Consider the following 11,500-nt stretch of genomic DNA (forward strand, 5'->3'; position numbering starts at 1 on the left):
AGTGTGCAAAGCAGAATAATGACCCCCAAAGATGTCCACACCCTACTCCCAGGTACCTGTGAATTTCTTAAAAGAGACTTTGGGTTTGTTGGCCCGTAAATTAGTTCAACCAGTGTTGAAGACACTGTGGGAGGCAGTATGGTGATTCCTCAAGGATCTAGAACCAGAAATACCATTTGACCCAGCAATCCCATTATTGGGTATATACCCAAAGGATTATAAATCATTCTGCTATAAAGACACATGCACATATATGTTTATTGCAGCACTATTCACAAAAGCAAATACTTGGAACCAACCCAAATGCCCATCAATGATAGACTGGATAAAGAAAATGTAGCACATATACATCATGGGATATACACTATGCAGACATGAAAAAAGATTCATGAAAAAAGAGTTCATTTCCTTTGCAGGGACATGGATAAAGCTGGAAACCATCATTGTCAGCAAACTAACACAGGAACAGAAAACCAAACATGGCTTTCTGTGTCCATGAGAACACATGGACACAGAGCGGGAAACATCACACACCAGGGCCTGTTGGAGGCTGAGGGCGAGGGGAGGGATAGCATTAGGAGAAATACCTAATGTAGATGACAGGTTGATGGGTGCAGCAAACCACCATGGCATGTGTATACCTATGAAACAAACCTGCATGTTCTGCACATGTATCCCAGAACTTCAAGTAAGACAGACTTTGGGGATATGATTAAAGTTAAGGACTTTGATATGAGGAGATTATCCCAGATTATACACATGGGCTCAATCTAATCATACAAGTCCCTAAAAGTGGAAAAGAAAGGCATAATGTTGGGTCAAAAAGATGAGACATGAGTAGAATTGTACCTGTTTTTGCTGGAATTGAAGCTGCAGGCAGGTGACCATGAGCCAAAGAATGCAGTGGGAAAGACCTTCAGCTACAGACAGGAAGAAAATGGGGATCTCAGTTCTACATCTGCAAGAAGTTGAAATCTGCCAGCAATCCAAATGAATAGGAAACAGATTACCTCCTAGAACCTCCAGCCTGCCTACATTTTTACTTTAGTCTGGTGTGACCTGTACTAGACTTCTGACCTACAGAACTGTAATAAACTGTTGTTTTAAGCCACTAAGATTGTTCTACTTTGTTACGGCAGTAATACTAAACTGATATGCAAAGGATGCCCATGTTTCATCAAAATATCAATGTTGCCCATGACAAACAAAGAACCCAGCTGTAGTTTAATTCAACATCACAGTCCCAACATGTTTTCAAATGTAAATGTTATGGAATGAAATAATTAATGATCGTTAAAACACCCCAAATTTTGGCACTGAAAATGATTCCATCTATGTTAATAAAGGCATAAAACAATTGTGATAAATTTCTACCTTATCTCTTCCAATTTGGTTCCTAAATTTTCTAACTCTATGTGCATGGCTGATTATGACAATTCAAAATTCTTTTTCTGAAAATTATGATGCATATATAAACTTGGGCACCTAACTCAAGAGTAGCTTTTAAGGAATTGATTGCCATAAGCAATCAATTGAATGTAAACTTATGTCATTGAAGAATGCATATGGGTGGAAAGGTTGTACTAGCAAAATCTAATGAAGAAAATGATGTATTAGAAATACAGAAGAGTGATGGCTTGTTCTGAGTATGCCTCTTAGGTTAGAATAGATTATCTTCTGTTATAATTTCAATATCCTTTGGTAAGAGTAACTCTGAAAATGTATGTTGGTGCCAAAGCAACATCACTGTGTATTATTTATGTAAATACATTTCTAAAGTAGTAATCAGAAGACCATGAAATTCTTTAAACATCTGTTAGGATTAGGGAGTGGTAGAAATCTAAATTAGGCTGTTGGAATACTGCAGTATTTTACCAGATAATAGAAAGCCCATAGGCAATTATATGAAGGGACAATTCTTGAAAAACAGATTCTTGATTTTTTTCTTGGCATACACTTTCTAATTAGTTTTACTTTAACACCTTTCTTTTTTATAGTTTGCCAAAATGTACTATCTTTTATTCACAGCTTTTGGTCCCAGGATTATTCAACCTAGCTCATAAAAGAAAACAATATTGCATTTCTAAGCATTTGTTCCTAGAATTGGCAAGTTTAGTCGAGAAAAGCTGGAATGCCATTAAAACAACACCCTGTCATCTTTCAATCAGTCCTTAGCTGAAGTTAAAATCCCACTCATTCTACATGATCCAGGTAAAGATCTTCTTCCTTAAGGCACTTTACTGCCTCAGGCTTCTGTGGTTTGCTTTTTCTCTAAAAATCCTTAAATGTTTGGCACCCATAAACGCTAAATGGAGTTTTCAGTATTCAATTCACTCATTCATCCAACACTATTTGATTGTCTGCTGGGTGCCAGTCATGGGGTTAAGCTCTGTAGATACAAGGATGAAAAGGACTCTGACCACATTCTTAGTATAAGAGGGAAATAAATGTGAAAAGTGATAGTTACAGTACAGTCTGATAAGCACTGTCTTAAAACTTGGAAGATTATCACATATTGACAATTATAAAATTATGGAGATGTGTTCTCTCTTTAGCTGTTAGTTAAGTCCCTAAAATGCTTTATGCTTTGTCTCCCTGTATTACCATGCTGATCTGTTTATAATGCCTGTTCTTAATTAAGTCTTCTTGATAAAATGTTTTTCTCTTACTGTGCTCTTCTCTTATTTTTTTCCCCCATTCTTTCCGTTTCGTAATGTGAACAGTGAGAAGGCATTTCTTCTCAGCCTAGTACTACTACTTTGAGTTAGTAGAGGGGAGTGGTTAAAAATTCAGGCTCAGGGTAGAGATTACCTGCGTTTGAATCTAGGTTCAGCCACTGGATAGCCTTTTAACATAGGCAAGTCATGCAAACTCACAGTCCCTAAATTTCCTCATCTGCAGAATGAAGAGGAATAGAACCTATTCCACAGTGTTCTTGTTAGGCTGAAATGAGATACTGTGTGTAAAGTGCTTGGCATATAATAAGCACTGTGCAAATAGTGGCATTATTATTTGACAGCAGAACAGAGGCCAGACATTTCTTCAGTTTATAATTTAGGACCAAATAGAAATGCTATTAATAAGAAATGTATTGTTTTTATTTTTGATTGCACATGATTGCTGGAGAGCCTCTGTAGCATAGAGTGAGTAGCCCCTTAGCAAGAATGGAGGGTATGGATGAGGCTCAGATCATCACCATCTGGAGAATAGAGACAGTGCCTGAGTCGCCAGGAAATCTGTCCCCTGCTCATCCCAGAATCCCCAATCTTTGACTTTTTAAGGGAACATGTGACAGATAATGCCATCTGAGAAAGTAAGCAGCAGATCTTCTAAGTGGTAGGATTGAGATTTCAACCTCTGGCTCTCTGACTTTAAACCATGTTTTTCATGATTTTTCCCCTCCATAAATAAAGTGTGTTCCCAATGGGACAAGGATCCAGTGAATGAGTATGTAGGAAAGAGACTTGTACAGGAGATGCTGTGATAAAGTGGTCTTAGCAAGAATTGGGAGCAGACATGGGAGTGTGGGATGTCATCTGTTGTCTAGGGCAATGACGATGTAGAACAGGGACAATATTTCTTAGTAGTGCTGCCATATGCTTAGATACACCCTAAGCTTTGTCAGTATGAAGTAGTCTGTAAGATGATTGGCTGTTGGTGAAACCACAATCAGTTTTGGCCTTTAAATTATACTGTGTTGATATTCAATATTTACTCTGCTGGAGTGTCATATAGATTTGCTTTTTCTTCTCAATGCTGTGGCATGACATTGCCTTAAATTCTAATAGATTATTAGTGTTTAAAAAGAGTGTGTCATTTTATATTCATATTAATGAAATTCTGATGTTGTTAAGGATCACACAAGGTTGTCAAGACAAGACAGAATTCATACAATGCGCTTCCTACAATGCTCTTGGCCAAAGGGCTTTCACCACTGGCAGGACCTTGTTACAATAGCCCTACCTTCCTGGATTCCCACAGCCTGGACCCTGAGGGCTGCCATGGAGCCAGGCTCCTGTATGGCATGGGTTTGGGGAAGAAGCCAGACAGGGTTCTTAGCAGGAATATAAATTGTGTGAGGAGTCATAAAAACTAGATAAGGAATGTGTTGTTTAGTAGTTAAAGATGTGCTGGCCTTAGTTTAACTATTTTAAACCCTTAGAAGGATTTGGAAAATGAATTGAGAGCTGGTTTGTTATTTTTGCCCCCATAAGTCTTTCTTTGTTTGTCTTTTTAACAAGCACAACGGCTTTAGAAATCCTGTCTCTAGTGATGTTTACTTCTTTTCTACTTGGGAAACATTCTAAGGCTCACAATGGTACTTGTGGCACCCTAGCACATTTCCCCACCTCTTATCCCCCGTCCCTCCCAATATAAAAAGAAAGAAAAGGAAAAGCTACTGACCGCACCTGAGGCTTTGTCAAAACTCTTTGGCACAATTCAGTGCCTGCAAATGTTACAGGAGGATGTGCAGATAGATGCAAAAGGGCGTTTGTCAAATCAAGAGAACACTATTCAACCGAGACGCATTTCCAGCTCTCTGTTGTGTGGTTGCCTTGAGAATAATTATGTACAAGCACTGCTTGAATCTTATGGTGACCTAGCTAGAGGAAGAAGAGTCTGGGAATAAACAGCAGCTAAGCAGCAACAGAGCTTGCCGTCTGTTTAAATAATATTCTGTAAATGTCTTCAGGTAGCCTGTCTAAACCCTGGAATTTTATTTTCTTCAGGGCTGCTAACCATTTCTCTGTGCTACCAGACTGTACAGGAGAAACCTTTGCATTTTATCTTTTAAAAACCTGCTTCTCACCCCTCCCTAAATACAACTACCATCACGGTTTTTCATGATTATCTCTGACTCTTTTAGCATTTGCATGTGGTTAGTTTTCTTTCATTATTTACTAGCCTTGAATGAATCTGTAGCCTTTTATATTTTATAGATATTATATGAAATACATCATATTTGTTTCATAAAGATCTTGTTTTTCAACACTGATGACTGTAGATGCATAGTTTTTGCAGCATGCTAAATCTTAATCTCAATTTTGTATTTTCTGGTTAAAATCATCTCTGTAAAAAATCAATAAAAGAGAGAAAGCACACTTTTTTTCCAGGTGCTCACAGGTTGATCTTGTACAGTAGAAAGTTATGAGAGTTCACATATATCTGTCCAATCTAGAAAAATTTATTACACATCTGATTCTGAGTGAAAATACAGAATTACTATCTTTAACTTTCAGGAAGCAAGGACTATAGTCGCTTTTTTTTTTTGCTAATGGAAAATCTCCATTATTCCATAATTTTTGGAGCCTGTTGCCAAAGTTGGTGGAGCATGAATAGAGCTCTGCTTTTATCTTTCGGGGTGCTTGAATCTTCGCTCTCTTTCTTGGCTTTGGAGAAGTGTACAGTTGTTTTTTTCCTTCTTCTTTTGTCAGTCCTTCTCTGAAATTCTTGGATGGCTTGTTTGCCTCTGTTCACTGTTTTATGGTTTTAGAGCTCGATTTTATATCTCCTGCCCTGACATCTCTCATGAGCTCCAGTACCTGGTGGAATTTCCACCTTAGACTTGGCCTGTCTAACATTGACTGAGCTCACATCTTCCTCACTCCATCTTTCAGCACATTTGTGCCAAAGTTGTTTTCTGCCTCCTTTAGTCAGGCTCCAGAGGGCTTTACTAAGATTTCTGTCATTTATCTTGATTGTGCCTGATTTAAAAAATGATTTCAATGATAAACTCATCTTACTTTTAATTCTAAATCTTCCTGGATGGGTTTGAATTCAAAGTTTTCTTTTGTTTATTCAAAATCCACTGTCTAAAAATTTTCACTTGTGTTGAAGTTTTATGAAAAACTGAAAAGTATGAAAAAATTTAAAAACATACACTTTCTACATGCTTAAAGGGGTCTTAGAAGTCATTTGGCAAAATTACGCATTACATAGATGAATAATTCATTGTAGACTGTAGTGAGTTGGGTTTCTAGGCCCTTGGTGAAGCTTTGTTTCTACTAAATATAATGAGAAAAGTATGGTTGTTAATGAATTACGTATTCCACATCTCTATGTACATTCATGTTTATTTCTTTCATAACATTTTGCATCTTCAGACCTATAAGAGGATCATCTTTTGGGAATTATGTGCTTTATATTTGCAAAAGTCCATTTCTAAAAGTCTGACCTGAGTTTCATATAACTTGAGTATATTGCTTTCTTTCAGAGAACGTGTGTCTTCGGGCCTCATCACACGTTGTTTCTTCTGTAGAGTCACTGCCTCAGACCTGTCACATGGCCAGTCTCAAATCATTAGACAAGTCCAAGTTTCGCAATAACCAACCCATGAATAATGACACAATAATGGGAATTGAGCAGCAACATAAATTATGTTAGATTTAGCAAACCAGATGTTATGAACACATTAAAAAAAGAAATACCGTTTCACTTTTAGAATGACCTTATTATGTGATGAAAAAGGGACTGAAGAGAATGTGGGCACTGCTAACTTCTAGAAGTAAGGAAAGTACGCTTAGATAGGGGCATAATTTTTGGTGAACTGAAATTCCTGTCCTCAAACTAATAAAATTTGATTCATTTCTCTAAATGATCATCTCTAAATAGATCTATACAATACTAAGTACCTACTGGCTTATATGGCTATAGTTCCTCATAGTTATTTGAAATGAGCCTGTGGTGATGGTTTGAGGCTAATATAATTATTTTCTTCCACTGCGGGCAAGGTATAAATCCTCCAGGACTTCTGAAATGCCCTTTTATACTCCTTTCAGGAAGGTAAAATGATTGCTTTATCAAATCCATGTCCGTAGGAATTGTATTTCTATGTACGCTATTTGATCTTATTAGATCAAATCACTTTCTATGGATCAACTTGTCTCAGTCTTCATTTCTTTTAAGAGGAAGGAGTTATAAAGACTACAGTGGGAATATTTCACTTGGTTTGCACACTATTGGTAAAGGACAAATGATAAAAGAGGATATAATCATGACTCATACAAATATAAAATAGATACATGTCAACATTTTTATTTCACTCACTAATTAGTGAAGGAACTGGAAAAGTTGTTAAAATGGGTTGCTACAAAGGAGAATTTAAACAGCCAACCAATACACAAGCTCATCAGAAAGGCTGATTTAAATTTGCTTAATAGATGCAAAGCTAGCTTCTTCAACAGTGGGAGAGGGAAGTCGATTGAATTTCCACTGGACAGAGTTTATTTGCATGCCTCTAACCAAGAATTAGTTGCATTGTTATCAGTTTTCTGCAGGTTAATGTCTACCTCTACAGAATTATAAAATAGCTGAAGACAATGAGAAACACAAACTTCACAAAATTAGATAACCTTGCGTGTGTTCTAAACAATGTATTGTTTTGCATTAATGACACCCTTAGTCTTTTGGTCTACTTCATTAGCTTTCCCAGTTTTTCCCTACAGATTGCCCTCTTCTTTTGGCTTTATTTTTTTCAACGGTTTTGGGGAAAGTAACACCCAATTTATGTTTCAGAATAATTTTTATTATCTCTGCTTAAGCCTTTTGTTCCCTCTTCTTCAAGTCCAGCTTAGGCAACTCAGTCATCAATATGTCCTCACGAAGAGCATATCCCCAAATTGGAAAATAATCCTTCAGGGCATCTGAACATAACTACATTTGGCTTACTTGGTGAAACAGTTGTCTGAATAGAATAAGACTACATGGAAGGAGGCGAGTGTTCGACATTTTAAAATGCATTTTAAGAAAAATTAATTTTGGGTCTTTTTGCTTACCATATTTATTTGCTATGTATTTTATTATTATTTTTTTGAGACAGGGTCTTGCTCTGTCACTCAGGCTGGAGTGCAGTGGCACAATCATGGCTTACTGCAGCCTCTACTTCCCGGGCTCAAGCAATTCTACCACTTCAGTTTCTTGAGTAGCTGGGGCTACAAGAGTGTGCCATCACACCCAGCTAATTTTTTATTTTTTTGCAGAGATAGGGGTCTCACTATGTTGCCCAAGCTGGACTTGAACTCCTAGGTTCAAGCAATCTTCCCACCTTGACCTCCCAAAGTGTTGGTATTATAGGCATGAACCACCATAGTCACCATACACTGCTCTGCATTTTAGAGTAGTTAATACAATTGTGGCAAATTACAGTGGGAGGTAAATCAATGACTATCGTAAAACATTAGCAAAAATTTAAGGTCATATGGTCCAAACATCTAAACATTTCTATTGTTACTTCACTAATGAATTAATTCATTTATTCACTAGATCAGAAGCTCAGTAAAGGCAATAACTTCACCTTTTTTTGTTCCCTATTGCCTCCCCAAAGCCTTGCACAGTGTTGGAGGCATGGTATATTTGTGATATGCACTTATCCAGTGAAATTTTAAGAGTAATTTATTAATCACCTACTCTTTATTTATTTATTTATTTTTTGAGACGGAGTCTCGCTCTTTAATCACCTACTCTTTATCTGACACTGTGATAGGTGCTGGGGGTTAAAAATTAATATATAATATGCATTATGATTAATGTTTTAGAAAAGTTCCTCATCTTTTATTGGATCTTTCCCCTCAAAGGAATTTGTCCTTGATGAGAGAATTTTAGGCATTATGGCAAACTAACTGGAGAACAGTCTGAGTTTTCCCCAAATCACACCATATAGGAAAGTTTCTTTTGAATGTGTGGTTAATATTATCTCTAGTGGGATCTCCCCAAGCAGTATGCTGGGTGTCACCCACATAGAGACATTGGAGTTTGCTGAGATATAGACCACTGACTTCAATGGCAGCAGTTCTTCAAGTTCTCCTAGCAACCCTTTACCGTGTTTCTGAGTCTGATCAGAGATTCTTCCTCTTATAGCAGCCTAAGAAGAATAATCACTACTACTGATTAGAATGTACCAGAATCTAGGCTAAGCACTTTGTAACTTATATCTCATTTAATCCTTATACCTACCCTGTGGAGTAGGTGAGAAGTTAAGGATTATTATTTCATTAATGCAGCTAGTGAGTGGCAGGATTAAGATGTGATTTGAGGTCTGCCTGAAGTCAAAGGCCATATGCTTTGAACTGTGTAGTCTCAATATCTAGAACTGATGTGATGAGAATATGGCTGAGTCTATGTTGAGTGTTTTTGGGTCTGCATGAGTGGATGTGGGAGAAGCAGGATTCTTTTTTCTTCATTCATGATGCAATAAAGATGAAATGTGCATTATCCATTTTTGCTCTGCTGTAGACTTCTCTCCATCTAGGCTCCTGTTGAAAAATTGCATAGTGACTCTGACAATTGAATCAAGACTTCTGTTAAGGCCCCAGAGAGGTCAGCCTTTCATACAATGGCATTTCAACCCTCTCTTCCACCCTCAGCCTGAAGAGTTCTGAAATAGCTGCTGTCTGCCCATAAGTCATCCTTCAAACCTTTGTATTTACAGGACAACTTGGCATTTTTCTTCTCTTCATCTTTCAAAATTTCCAATACCTTTAACATTTGATTTTTTCTCTCAGAATTTACTTCTCTGAAAATGTCTACATTTTGGCTTCCTTTAGTTTCGTTTCCAATTTTGAACTCAGTGTGCTCCTCTGAAATCATTTCCCTCCTTCTAATTAACCTGACTCCATTACATACACATTCCCTATTCTTAGCTTCATTGTATCATCTACATAAATCACTAAAGTTATTTCAGCTTTATCTCAGACCTCCTTTAACACCTACTCTTCAGAATTCTTGGTTTCTTGCCATTATCCTTGATTAGCCTCAAATCTCTCTCTCTCTCTCTTTTTTTTTTTGAGATGGAGTGTCTCTCTGTCACCCAGGATGGAGTTCAGTGGCATGATCTCGGCTCACTGCAACCTCAGCCTCCTGGGTTCAAGCAATTCTCCTACCTCGGCCTCTCGAGTAGCTGGGATTACAGGCACATGCCACCATGCCCAGCTAATTTTTGTATTTTTGTGGCAGAGACGGGGTTTCAACATGTTGGCCAGGCTGGTCTCGAATTCCTGACCTTGTGATCCACCCGCCTCAGCCTCCCAAAGTGCTGGGATTACAGGCGTGAGCCACCACACCCCCAAATTCTTTTGATTGTCTCTTTCTAATATCTCAACTAATGTGAACTGAGAGGAAAAAAGAAAAAAAACAGAATGTGTGGAAAACTAGAATAAATTCTACAAAGATTTACATAGTCATTTAGTTTTTATAAACAGACTCTACTCAACTTTGTTGGTCTAGTTCTAAAAGGTACCTTTGGGGTAAAAAATAACTACATAGCATATTATAGCAAAATAACTATGTTTTAAGAGTTTAATTTTCAATTTTTATTTGATCTGTGACTATTTCAATGTAATGGTTTATGTATGCTCCTTTTGTTGTAACTATTTTTTTTGTAGAAAATTTCAAAAATATACAAAAATAGGATAGAATTAACAGCCATGTAGCTGTCACTTAGTTTTAACTATTTAGAACTCATGACCAATCTCATTCCATCAACTTCCTCCTTCCTCCTGAAGTGTTTGGAAACAAATTCCAGACATCATATCATTTTATATAAGTATTTCAGTATGTATTGCTAAAGGAAAAGCAGCACTTTGGGAAAAACCATAACTACAACTAAACATTTTCTTAAAGATCATCAAGTAATAGCCAATGTTCTAATGTCCTTGTCTTATTTATTTTACAGTTTGTTTGCTTCAATCAAAATCAAGTTCATGAATTGAATTGGTTGTTATATTTTGTGTCTTTTTAATATGTAGACTCTCAGTCATCTCTTTATTGCCATCAGTTTATTTGTTGAAGAAGTCAAGTTATTTGTTTTACGGTGTTTCCAACAGTTTGGATTTTGTTGATTGTATTCCTGTGGTGTGTTAAATGTATTGCTTTAGCATTTATATTTTCTCTAAATTGGTGATTTGATTCAGATCACCTTAACCAGATTCAGGTTTGACTTCTTGGGAAGGTTACTTCATAGGCAGTACTGTGGACTTTCGTCAGGAGGTAGCACAATGGCTGGTTATCTCTCTTTTTATGATGTTAGTGACCATTGGTTTTCACATCCTAGATTCACAGAGCAACCAAATGAAGATGGTTGAGTGAATGGCTAAAGAAATAAATATGTTCGAATCTGTACTCATCTCATGTCTTTCCCGATGTAAGTATAGAAATTAAGATTATTCAAAGATCATAATTAGTTTTACCTCCTCCAGATAAATATCATTTTTTTCAATAAAGTTTCCAAGGACCTAGATAATTTAGGATTATCTTGTCCAATGAGACCTTGGAATATTTGTGTTTGGAGTCACTGTGGAAGACATATGCACATATTTTAGAAAGCTGAGGAGCAAGCTGGCATTCTCTAGATAAGATTAAGAACACAGCTAGATGTATACTTTTTTTAGGTGAGGGAGGGAAATGATCTGGGCACACACAAAATAAGCTGTTAACAATGATTATCACTGGTGAGAATGAGTGGGGGAGACGGGAAAGTTTGTCATTTTATTTTGTACCTGTCTAT

General features: G+C 37.0%; 1 long non-coding RNA gene across 1 annotated transcript in view; it reads left to right on the plus strand.

Moving 5' to 3' along the window:
- The first annotated feature begins 2,119 nt into the window (after positions 1–2,119).
- Positions 2,120–11,500, plus strand: part of LOC105513285 — a 41,469-nt gene continuing 32,088 nt past the window's right edge. Inside the window, exons 1-2 of the long non-coding RNA XR_001001982.1 lie at positions 2,120–2,211; positions 3,129–3,313. This is a non-coding gene — a long non-coding RNA (uncharacterized LOC105513285). The remainder of the gene's footprint in view (positions 2,212–3,128; positions 3,314–11,500) is intronic.

The sequence above is a fragment of the Colobus angolensis genome, unplaced genomic scaffold, assembly GCF_000951035.1.
Source record: "Colobus angolensis palliatus isolate OR3802 unplaced genomic scaffold, Cang.pa_1.0 Scaffold228, whole genome shotgun sequence".
NCBI classification, from domain to species: domain Eukaryota; kingdom Metazoa; phylum Chordata; class Mammalia; order Primates; family Cercopithecidae; genus Colobus; species Colobus angolensis.